Here is an 11,778-nt window from a genome sequence, read left to right on the forward strand (position 1 = left end):
AATAATGTATTTCTTGTATTCAGCTCATACTAATCAAAGTGGGTTGGAAGCTGAGTGGTGTGAACTGCTGCATGGGAGAGTTCATTTCAATAATTTTGTCCCTTATTTTCCTTCAGAGGTTTGGGCTTCCAGTACTGCCTATACTTTTGTTCCATTTTTGGAAAACTAAAAGGCTTTAAACCCTTTCTTTGAGTTCTGCTGTCTGAGCAGCCTGTAACGTAGTGGTTAAGGCGCATGACTGGGACCCCCAAGGTCGGTGGCTCTAATCCTGGTGTAGCCACAATAAGATCCCTGAGCAAGGCCCTTAACCCTGCATTGCTCCAGGGGAGGATTGTCTCCTGCTTAGTCTCATTAACTGTACGTCGCTCTGGATAAGAGCGTCTGCCAAATGCCAGTTATGTAATGTAATGTAATGATCACCACATGAGCAGTGGCCACCCCCAGCCCTGCATCACACAGGAGATATGGCTCTTGCCATTAAGAGCAGAGATGCATGTTCACTACAGGGGACATAATAGAATTGCCATGTCTTAGAAGGTTAATATTTTCTTCTGTGCTTGACGTGATGAGCTGTAACAGATGGACTCAGATGTTCTGGAGTCTCTGAGATACTATTTTGTCATTTGTTTCCAGTATCTGTTTAGTAAATGCTTACATGACCAGGTGTTACAGATTTGTATTCCCCTTCCCCTCTCCCCTCCGACAATCTATATCTGATGACATTCTCCCTTTTCTCTCCTCTCTAGTCTGGCTTCAAGAGTGGCCACTCCACTGAAACCGCCCTGCTCGTGGTCACTGAGGCACTCCACTCTGCTAAAGCAAAATCCCTCTCCTCTGTCCTCATCTTCCTCGACCTGTCAGCCGCCTTCGATACAGTCAACCATGAGATTCTGCTCTCATCGCTGTCTGGGATGGGTGTCACAGGTTCTGCACTCACTTGGTTTTCCTCCTACCTCTCTGGTCGCTCCTACCAGGTGACTTGGAGGGGCGCAGTCTCCGACCCTCACCCCCTACGAACTGGAGTCCCGCAGGGCTCGGTTCTTGGGCCTCTCCTCTTCTCGCTATACACCATGTCTCTTGGTTCTGTTATCTCTTCCCACGGCTTTTCTTATCATTCCTACGCTGATGACACCCAACTCTTCATTTCCTTCCCCCCCGACACCCAAATCACCACACGGATCTCTGCCTGCTTGGCTGATATCTCTGCGTGGATGACTTCCCATCACCTGAAGCTCAACCTTGCCAAAACTGAGCTTCTCTACATCCCTGCTAAGTCCTCTCCGTCAATCGACCTCTCATTGACTGTTGAGGACTTTGTAGTTTCCTCCTCCCGTACAGCAAAGAATCTTGGGGTGACTCTTGATAACTGCCTCACCCTGGCTCCACAAGTATCCTCCACTGCCAGAACCTGCAGGTTCTTTCTGTATAATATACGCCGTATCCGTCATCTCCTGACTGAGAAAGCCACCCAGCTCCTAGTCCAGGCGCTCGTCATTTCCCGCCTGGATTACTGCAACTCCCTCCTAGCCGGTCTCCTAGCATGTGCCATCAAGCCCCTCCAGCTGGTCCAGAATGCTGCAGCCCGCCTGATCACCAGTCAGCCCAGGTCGGCTCATGTCACTCCGCTTCTCATTGGCCTCCACTGGCTTCCTATTGCCGCACGCATCCGTTTCAAGGCCCTAGTGTTGGCATTTCAGGCTGCTAAGGGGACTGCCCCACCTTACATACAATCCCTGATCACTCCCTACTCCCCAGCTAGACCACTCCGGTCTGCCAGCTCTGGTCGCCTTACGGTTCCCTCTCTACGTGCACCTGGCGGTCGAGCTGCACGTTCACGCCTGTTTTCCGTTCTGGTTCCTCAGTGGTGGAATGACTTGCCTACCACTATCAGAACAGCAGAATCCCTCCCCCTATTTCGACGCAGACTCAAAACCCACCTTTTCAAACTCTACCTTAGTCCTCCCTCCTGATTTCCCCTGCCCCTCCTTTCTGATATCCCTATCCTTGTCTAACCCTGCCCCCCCCCCCCCAAAAAAAGAAAAAAAAAGAAAAGAAAAATGCACTTCTGATGACAACTATGTTTAGAACAGCATTTCCTGTGTATTTTGTTAGTTTCTGGATGTGATGCTCTGACTTATGGTAGAACCTATGCACTTGTAAGTCACTTTGGATTAAAAGCGTCTGCCAAATGACTAAAATGTAAATGTAAATGTAAATGTAATGTAAATGTATTAAATGGTTTATATAGCGCCTTCATCCAAAGAGCTTTACAATTGATGCTTCTCATTTATTACATTTACATGACATTATTGGCATTTGGCAGATGCTCTTATCCAGAGTGACGTACAGTTGATTAGACTAAGCAGAGGACAATCCACCCTGGAGCAATGCAGGGTTAAGGTCCCAACGGCTGTGTGGATCTTATTGTGGCTACACTGGGATTCAAACCACCAACCTTGGGGGTCCCAGTCATGTGCCTTAACCACTACGTTACAGGCCGCCCACACATTTACCCATTCACACACCAACGGTGATTGGCTGCCATGCAAGGCACCAACCAGCTCATCAGGAGCAATTGCAGGTTAGGTGTCTTGCTCAGGGACACTTCGACACACCCAGGGCAGGATCGAACCGGCAACCCTCCGACTGCCAGATGACCGTTCCTAGCTCCTGAGCCAATGTCGCCTTAAAGCCGGGGCTTAAAGCAAGAAAATCTTGAAGCCCTGCATTATTACATTACAGATGTCATTTGCTTTTGTACCATTCATTTTTTGTGCATGCTGATGTAAGTATAACAGATGTGCATGTACTATGGTTGGAATCGCAACACTTGAGTTTTTTTTTTTTTCCAGGGGACAGCCGTCTCAGGTTTCCCCCACTGAGACCCTCTGGTCTATCCAGTGAGGCTCCTTCTCCTGCTGAATCTGAAGAAGCCTCTCATAGGCTCCAGTCAGAGAGCTGTCTGTGATAAAAATCTGCTGGAGAGATATGCAGTAACAGAAGGGCGGACACAGCAACAGACAGAACAGGTGGTGTAGTGGTGGGTTATTCTCACCTGGGGCCAGCACCGGAGGGGAGGAACTGGACGCTGGCATACTGAACCTCGTCCTCACTCTGAGGGCAGCACACAGTGGAGTATAGAAGCTCTTCTTGGTTATGACTCATTGGCGTCCCAGAGACGTTGCTATAAATGGGGCCTTTATTCCCCTAAATGGCAGAGGAAAGAGGCAGGTGAAGGGTTGTCACCGTTCACCAGTCACAAACAACCACATCAGCCGCATTCGTAGCTACATGTTTTTGCTGTCATGGTCTGTATATCTTAATATCAAATGTTCAGCGTGAAAATATAGTTTTAAAGGGTTTATGCATAAGATGACAAGTTATAGCCCTGGAGTTTTGTTAGCCCAGCCTCATGGTTTGGTGGCATTCAAAATGAAACGGGATAGGGCTCCCTTGATATCTGGTGTAAAGAGATGAAAATATGCTTTGGGGCCAATAGGAGTGATTTTGATGGAGCAAGCCTCATGTAATTTTTTATTATGTCTGAAATGTTTTTTGATTGACTTACCTCCCTGTCCCCTTCTGTGTGCACATTTGTTGATTTTCTTCTCCTGCTTAATTTAAAAAAAGTCAAATGGATCCCTCTGCAGAGCAAAACTATCTGGAGAAAACATCTATCTTCAAAGAAACACAGACAAAACCTTCTGGTGCAACTAGCATTTTGCATTTGTTTGAACGATGGGCATTGCCAAGGCAAAAGGGCCGCCAGTATTTTTTATTATTGAAATGTCATTTAATCACAAGAAATGAGCCTGCACTGTGTGCTGTTTCTCCTCTTTATTCAATGTTTACAGTTAAATAACCCCAAATGACTGATGAGACAGAGGTCTAAGCACTTATCAGACAGGGGGACTATGGCATCAGCCTGAGGCAATGTAATTAGCATATGACAACATCATTCTACAGAAATATGCTAGTTTCAGCCTGTGGACTGCGAACAGTGACACATTTTCATTCACGTACTTCACCCAGACAACACCAAGAAACACAAGAGCCACAATGGCACCGACTCCCACAGCTGCAGCCACAGCCACAGTCTGACCTCCTAAACAAAGTCAGAGAGATGTACCAGTGTCAGTTATGATAAATCATTTTGAATTTCACACTTTACCAAGGTCTGTCAATAGAAAGTAATACATGTGTAAATATACCCCTCAAAGCCAACCAGGATTTAGTGCACGTCTGAATTTTCAGCAAGGCTGATGTCCTGACACTTTAAGAGATGCTGCTCGATCATATATATCAGTGGTATCCAATCTTATCCGAAAAGGGCCGGCGTGGGTGCAGGTTTTTGTTTTAACCCAGCAGTAACACACCTGATTATACTAATTAACTAATTGTGGTCTTTAATCAGGACCTTGATGAGTAGAATCAGCTGTCTCAGTCCTGTGCTAAAACAACAACCTGCACACACACCGGCCCTTTCTGGATAAGATTGGACACCCCTGATATATATGGTTATCTGATTCAGATTGTAGTCTCACTATCATGGTTAGCATTGCATTGTCGCCTTGGGATCATGATCAGTATCTTATCAAATATCATATCAAATATGTTCTGGCATTACCTTGCACTGTGGCCAGTAGCGCAGTAGCGTTCTGAGTTCCATGTTTGTTCTGTGACTCACAGTAGTAGTGTCCACTGTTCCAGGATCTAAAGTTAGAAATGTTCAGACTCTGTCCTGATCCGGCCTGCCAGACGCCAGTTTCATTCTTCTTAAACCACGTGTAGTTCTGCACTGGTGGGTTGGCATCGCTGCTGCAGGTCAGAGTCACTGAACTGCCCTCCACTATTTCACCAGAGGGACTCACTGATATTGAGGTCTTCTTGGGAGAATCTATAATCAATAGAAATATGTGTTAAATTCCCAGATCACTTGGTTTCTTTTGCTTAAAAGCCCAAACCAGAGAGAAAACTCCAAATGAAAGTAATCCAAATGCCATAATTTGGGATTTTGAGCCACAGTTCCCATACACCCAGGTGGGCATCACTGGAGGCAGATTTCCAGGCTGAATCAGTTTTCTCCTGGGGTCCTAGATGTTTATTAAGTCCTAGGTATACAGCCGTGGAAATGGGGGTGGGGGTGATTCAGGGGGTTCTGGAAAACTGGGAAGCTTTTCCTCTCTGGCATTCTCGCGGTGAGGTGCCGAAAAGGTAGGGGCTAAGGATCCATCCATCCATCCATTATCTGAACCCGCTTATCCTGATCAGGGTCGCAGGGGGGCTGGAGCCTATCCCAGCATACATTGGGCGAAAGGCAGGAATACACCCTGGACAGATCGCCAGTCCATCGCAGGGCACACGCACCATTCACTCACACACTCATGCCTACGGGCAATTTAGACTCTCCAATTGGCCTAACCTGCATGTCTTTGGACTGTGGGAGGAAACCGGAGTACCCGGAGGAAACCCACGCAGACACGGGGAGAACATGCAAACTCGGCACAGAGAGGCCCCGGCCGACTGGGATTCGAACCCAGGACCTTGCTGTGAGGCGACAGTGCTACCCACTGCACCATCCGTGCTGCCCGGGGCTAAGGATGTGGGGGTAAATTTATATTCATAACCGCAACATCAAAGTCACAAAACCACCAGTTGGACTAGCTCACTGATGAGTGGCATTGTGAGGATGAATAGCTTTACATCTCAAACGGAATTTCCCAGTGTGTCGTCCATTGTTCTGAAATGAATAGGATATGCTGCATGCTCTTCATGGTAGCATGAAGAAAAAACAACAGGCCTCTATGGTGTTCAGTATGTAAAAAAAAAAGATTTTTGTTTTTTTTACATTATTGGCATTTTGCAGACACTCATATACAGAGCAACATACAGTTGATTAGACTAAGCAGGAGACAATCCTCCCCTGGGGCAATGCAGGGTTAAGGGCCTTGCTCCAGGGCCCAACGACTGTGCGGATCTTATTGTGGCTACAGTGGGATTCAAACCCCCACCTTGTCTGCCCTAGTCATTTACCTTAACCTCTACACTACAGCATGCGGAGATACCATGTTACTATTTTTATAATGTTTTAGGCCTCAGCATGGAAAATAAAAAGGAGAAAAACAGGAAAATAAACCAACCAGAGACTTCAGATACTCCATATGTACAGGTAAGGATCCCCGCGGTCCTTTCACATGTATACCCGCTGTGCCAGCCACGCTCTGATTACATTACATTACATTACGTGGCATTTAGCAGACGCTCTTATCCAGAGCGACGTACAACAAAGTGCAAATCAATCACAAGAACAAGTGCAAAAGTAGACCTGAGAGGACAGTACAGTTCTGAGTCCTAGTGTAAACATACAGAAATTCAGAACCCTTGAAGAGTACAATCAACTTTCAAACTAGTATACCACTGTTGGCAGCTAGAATACAACAACAGCCAATAAAAACAACAATACCTATACAAGTAACGATATCTATACATAAGTGCCATTACGGTCTAAGGCTAATCACAGTCATTGTGAGTTGGGGAGGGAAAGTGGTAACCTGAAGAGATGGGTCTTCAGTCTGCGCTTGAAGGAGGTCAGAGACTCTGCCGTTCTGACATTCACCGGGAGGTCATTCCACCACCGTGGGACCAGGACAGACGGCAGTGATTAGAGCTCTATAAAGCACCTGAGTATGGTATCACTGCACATGTTATCAACCCTGTCTCCAAGTAGCCTAGAGCTGGGGAGATAGTCTCTTCACTCTCTACCATGTCACTATCTTTGTCGTATCAAGACTATCGCTCCACCTCACATATTCCATCTGGAGAAACACTAACCAGCTGTGCTACAAAGGTTAACCAGGTTTGTTAGATGTACAGAGATAACACAAGCAGGATCATTGTTGTTACCGCCATCTTGTGACCCTTTATTTGATGATTAGTTGTTTGTCTGTAAACTCTCTGTATATAGAGGGAAACGTGGAATGGTTCGAGGAGACTCGCTAATACAACCTCCTGCATGCCATTCATGTATAGCCATTCATATGACACCTTTCCACATTAGCATTCTATTTCTGCATTGCACATTGTTTCATAAATTGTATTCATCTTAATCTTGACTCGCACCACTGCACACCTAGCAGTTTAGAGTCCTAACAGACATAGATAACATAGGATACCCTGTAGTCACTTGCCTTTACAGTGCCATCACCAGATACATAATTGTATCATTGTAGGCTATACAGGCCAGAGGCACCTCTGCATCTACACAGATAGGTAGTGATCGTATAGAGCCACACTATTAGTGGAAATTTGCTGTTCCTTTTGTTGAACTTTTCGAACAGAGGAACAGACTAATCCTTTGGAGTCAGATAAACAAGAAAACATTAACCGTTAACCGTTTCTATTCGTGCCTGGTTAGACTACACGTTAACTTCCCCTCTCAGATACATCCACTTTTTGGGGGGTTCCTACAAAAACATAATAAAATACTGTGAAACACGCAATTCTGGTCTCTTGTACTCACAGTTCACAGTAAGAGCCACTGCAGGGGAGGGGAGATCCCCATAGCCTTTTACAGCACAGGAGTATCTGCCTCCATCTTCACTGCTGGCTGTGAGCTGGTGTGTCTGGGTGGTGAAGGACAGAGGAGATCCATCCCTGTACCAGGTGAAGGCTGGGCGGCCAGGCAGAGTGCAGGTGGTGCTACAGGTCAGTGTTACACTCTGTCCCTCTGTTACTGTGCCAGGATACATTATCACCTGTAGAGCTGCAAACAAATGAATACTGTAAACAGGCATCTCTCCCTTCCTCAATATTCCACTCATAGTTATGGGAGAAAAATGCTCTGAGGTTATGGCATAAACTGGTTACCTGTAATGTCCAATGTAACACCAGGTTGGCCAGTATATTTTCCTTTATCTTCACCAGTCAGGAATCGGAAGCGATACGTTTTTGAATCGCTTATCAATCTCAGTTGTTTTATTTTAAATGTGCAGCTATTGTTACGATCCCCAAGGTACTCCATGCGGTCAGAGTACTCTGGATCCTGGGACAGGTCATCAGGCTCCTGATGAGCTCTCCAGTGAATGAACCAGAATGTTTTCTGCACTGAGTAAGATGTGGGATATGAGTAATTGCAGTGCATGTCCACTGAAGACCCCTTTAAGGCACAGATTGTCTCAGGGGTGTAAGTCACTCCCCATTCCTTCTGGCCCCAAATACCTGAAAAACATACACGCACACACACACACACACACACACACAGTGTGTAGCCAACATTACAATTCATGGATTAAATTCACAGAGGCAAACTAACTTTCCAACAAATGCACTGAACATTTTCTTCAGATAATACAGAACATCAAGACTTCATTCAAAAACTCTGGCACCTCTTCCACAAAGCAGGATTATTAGCTGGATAATTAAATACACAGAGTAAAGCCTGGAATATCTCTTCAGTCCATGTTCTACATTTGGGCAGGGTCCAGGTTTTATTCAGTGCAGTCATCTAGCTTCTGTTGCATTCACGTGCATCACAGTAGACGGTAGAACATCACTTTTGGGAAGGCATGGGACAAAATAAATTACAAAAAATATGCATTGCTATGGTGCTATTGCTCAGTAATTGTCCTATGATACAGGCAGTTTCAAACATGGATAGGAAAAGGGGGATTGTGTTTGACTCTTTATCTAGGCTATGTTGGGGCGAAAATGCTAAATAAAAAGAGATGTTTTTGGTTTTCCATGTCCGTTTGTGTTGTTTTGTTGTGTTGAGGCACATCCAGTTTGGAATTCTGTTCAATAAAATGGTAGAAAGTTAAATCAACGGCAAGTCTGCCGTAGCCATCCAGTTGTTTGCTGTCCTACACACATTTTACCATGGTGCTCACGTCTACTCTAATGACATCCAATCATTCACTGCTCAAAACTAATGCTAGTAGGTTATTGTAGTACATGGAAATATATATATATGTCAGGGTTGGGAGGTAGTATCGGTCGTGACCACCAGGGGACTTTATTATTTTCACCTGGTCCTCGTTAGTGCCAAGGGAGCCTTACCTCTGGAAGGTATTTAAAGCACGCGCTGACTATCGGTCGACGCTTTGGTGTCCACTGTTCGCTCTGGCGCAAAGCTGGTAAAACCACACGGTAGACTCGGTACTTATATGAGTCAGGTATCGTGCTGGATGGGTTTATTTTCTCTGTTTAAAGAAAAAGGTAAGAAGGGTGCTCAGTTCGTTAGTGCAGTGTGCACAGCTGACGCCCTTCTCAAGGTTCTTTGTTTCTACTTTTATTTTCGTGCTCGTGTGAGCTCTTGGGTGAGGGACGTTGTCCCCGGTATATGTATTTTGGTTTGCGTTTTTTCCTGAGCTGTGTCTCATGGTTATTTTTTTTCATGCCTGGTGTTTTTGCTAGGTTGTACTTTTATTTTGTTTCCCCGGATTGGGGTGTTCAGTGCTCGCATTACAGCACTTATTTCTGTTGGGTTATTCGCCCTGGATTTGAAGGGTTGCTTTATTTTCCTTAGCCGTTTTTTTGTGGCTATTTTCTTTATTTGATCGGAGCTCCAAGTTGTTTTCCGTTTCCTCTACCTCCCGGGGTTTAGTGGCGGAAACAAGGGATTACCCTTAGTCGCGCCTGGCTCTCCGCTATTCCTCAACCTCACAATTTATTTCTTTGCCAGTTTCCTTCACTTTCGCTGCTGATTGAGATAATCAGAGATAATGATTTTAAATCTGGGAGAATTAGAAACCAACACTGAGAATTATGTGTAGACTAAATAATCTGAACTGCTGATTTGAATGAAAAAAAATAATAAATAAATTGAACAAACACTTTACCTGACACAGAGAGGAGGGTTACCAACAATGCTTTGAAGAGCATGGCTGAATCAGACTGAAATTCATACAAATACACACATGTACAGGTCATGATTATTCTTATTTACACTGTAAAAATGAATTACAGGAATGAACAATGTCTGGGTATTCTCCATATTCACATTTTATCAGATGCTGCACAAGAACACACAGTGAGTACTCCATATATCCTCATGTGAATTTATAGGCTACTGTAGCTTTGCGTCAGTTCAGTGATCATCACAATATAATAGCACAATGTTCACAAGCATATCTCTAATCTCTAATCATATATATCATCATATATATATATATATATATATATATATATATATATATATATATATATATATTATACAATAGACATATACAATATATATTGTCAAATGAAAGATCTATTTTGTGTATACCTTTAAAGGGCCAATAACCACAGTCATCATTGGCCATGTGACAAAGGCACAGTCATGTAACCTGATTCCAAAAGAGATTTTGCAAACAGATATCAGCCCTCTGATTTCCTGGATTTTGACCCCTGCTTTTGTTTATTACTTTTCTTTTGCATCTTGATTTGGCACCCTGTCTTGGGATCCCTTGGCTTGTGACTTGGACTGAATAAAGATAAAAATTTATGTTTCTGGACACTCCTTGGTCTGCATCTGGATCTCTGGCACAATTGACTTGGACCTCTAGCTCAGAGACTTGAGACTTGACTTGGACTTGCATTTGATGACTTTTGAACATCTCTGCACTACATAATTTAATGGCATAATTCAGCCCTGAGACTAAATAGTATCTAACACCATATCAAGCCTGGTTTTGAAAAACCCCAGTGTTTCTGCATCCACTACATGTCCTGGAAAGCTATTTCACACAGTGACCGCTCTCTGTGTGAAAGAAAACTTCCTACTATCTGCACAAGATATATTTATATTCTCCATGAATGCAGGTCAGCAGCAAATGGAGAATATAAATATATCTTGTGCAGATATTAGGAAGTTTTGTGACTGTGGTGAAGGAGAAGCTTGAAGCAGAATGGGCTTTATCTGCTGCTGTAGAGCTGTCTTACTTCCTGTCGGTCTTCAGCTTCATGCATTTATGATTGCCACATAAACTTCCTCATAAAATACACATTTTCATTTGCTTTCTGGACATAAATTCACAGTCCCTTTACCTTTTTATTCATCTGACATAGTGTGAAATAATAATAAAAATAAATGCATAATAGAGCCACAAGGGCATTACAGGTGTGTAAAAGAGTTTAACTGCTGTTTAAAATAACAGAATAACAGACAGAGGCAAATTTCAATGCAAGCGACAATATTTTGCTACTAAGCCTGTAACCCCCATATTAACAAAACATCACATAATATAAGATTGCACATACTTTTGCAAAAGATGAGAAGGAGCAGACACACCTGGTTTTCTTTGTGAAAATAGCGTGGCAGGGCAGTGTATGCTGGTTAAGGAATGACCCACGGCTCTGGGGTGGCAGTTGGCTGCAGCACTGCTCTTGAGTACTGAGAGCCGCCCTGCTGGGCTCGTGTCTGCGGCGGGATAGAGGGAGCAGGTGTGGGAGGAGCTGCCTAATTTCAGACAAGTGCCACCTGACCGCAACTTCATTTCTTCCCCCCCACATCTCAGTTCAGCACTGGTGATGCAGCACTGACTCTGCAGTTGACGTTCATGCGCATGTTTCAAACTGTCTTTGGTTTGGCTTGGCTGTTATGTAGTTCTTCATTCACACAAGCAGTTGCACTTCAAATGCTGAAGAATGATAACAGGTTTTACGATATGTGATCATTTAATGTCTCTTTCAGATTTCACAGAGCTGCACTACATGTGAATTGAATGTTCATTTAGTTTTTCGTTTTTTTTTGCAGGAAAAACATGAAGGCTTTGTAAGATTATCAAATAATAAAACTTT

This window comes from Conger conger, chromosome 1 (genome assembly GCF_963514075.1).
Source record: "Conger conger chromosome 1, fConCon1.1, whole genome shotgun sequence".
Lineage (NCBI taxonomy): Eukaryota > Metazoa > Chordata > Actinopteri > Anguilliformes > Congridae > Conger > Conger conger.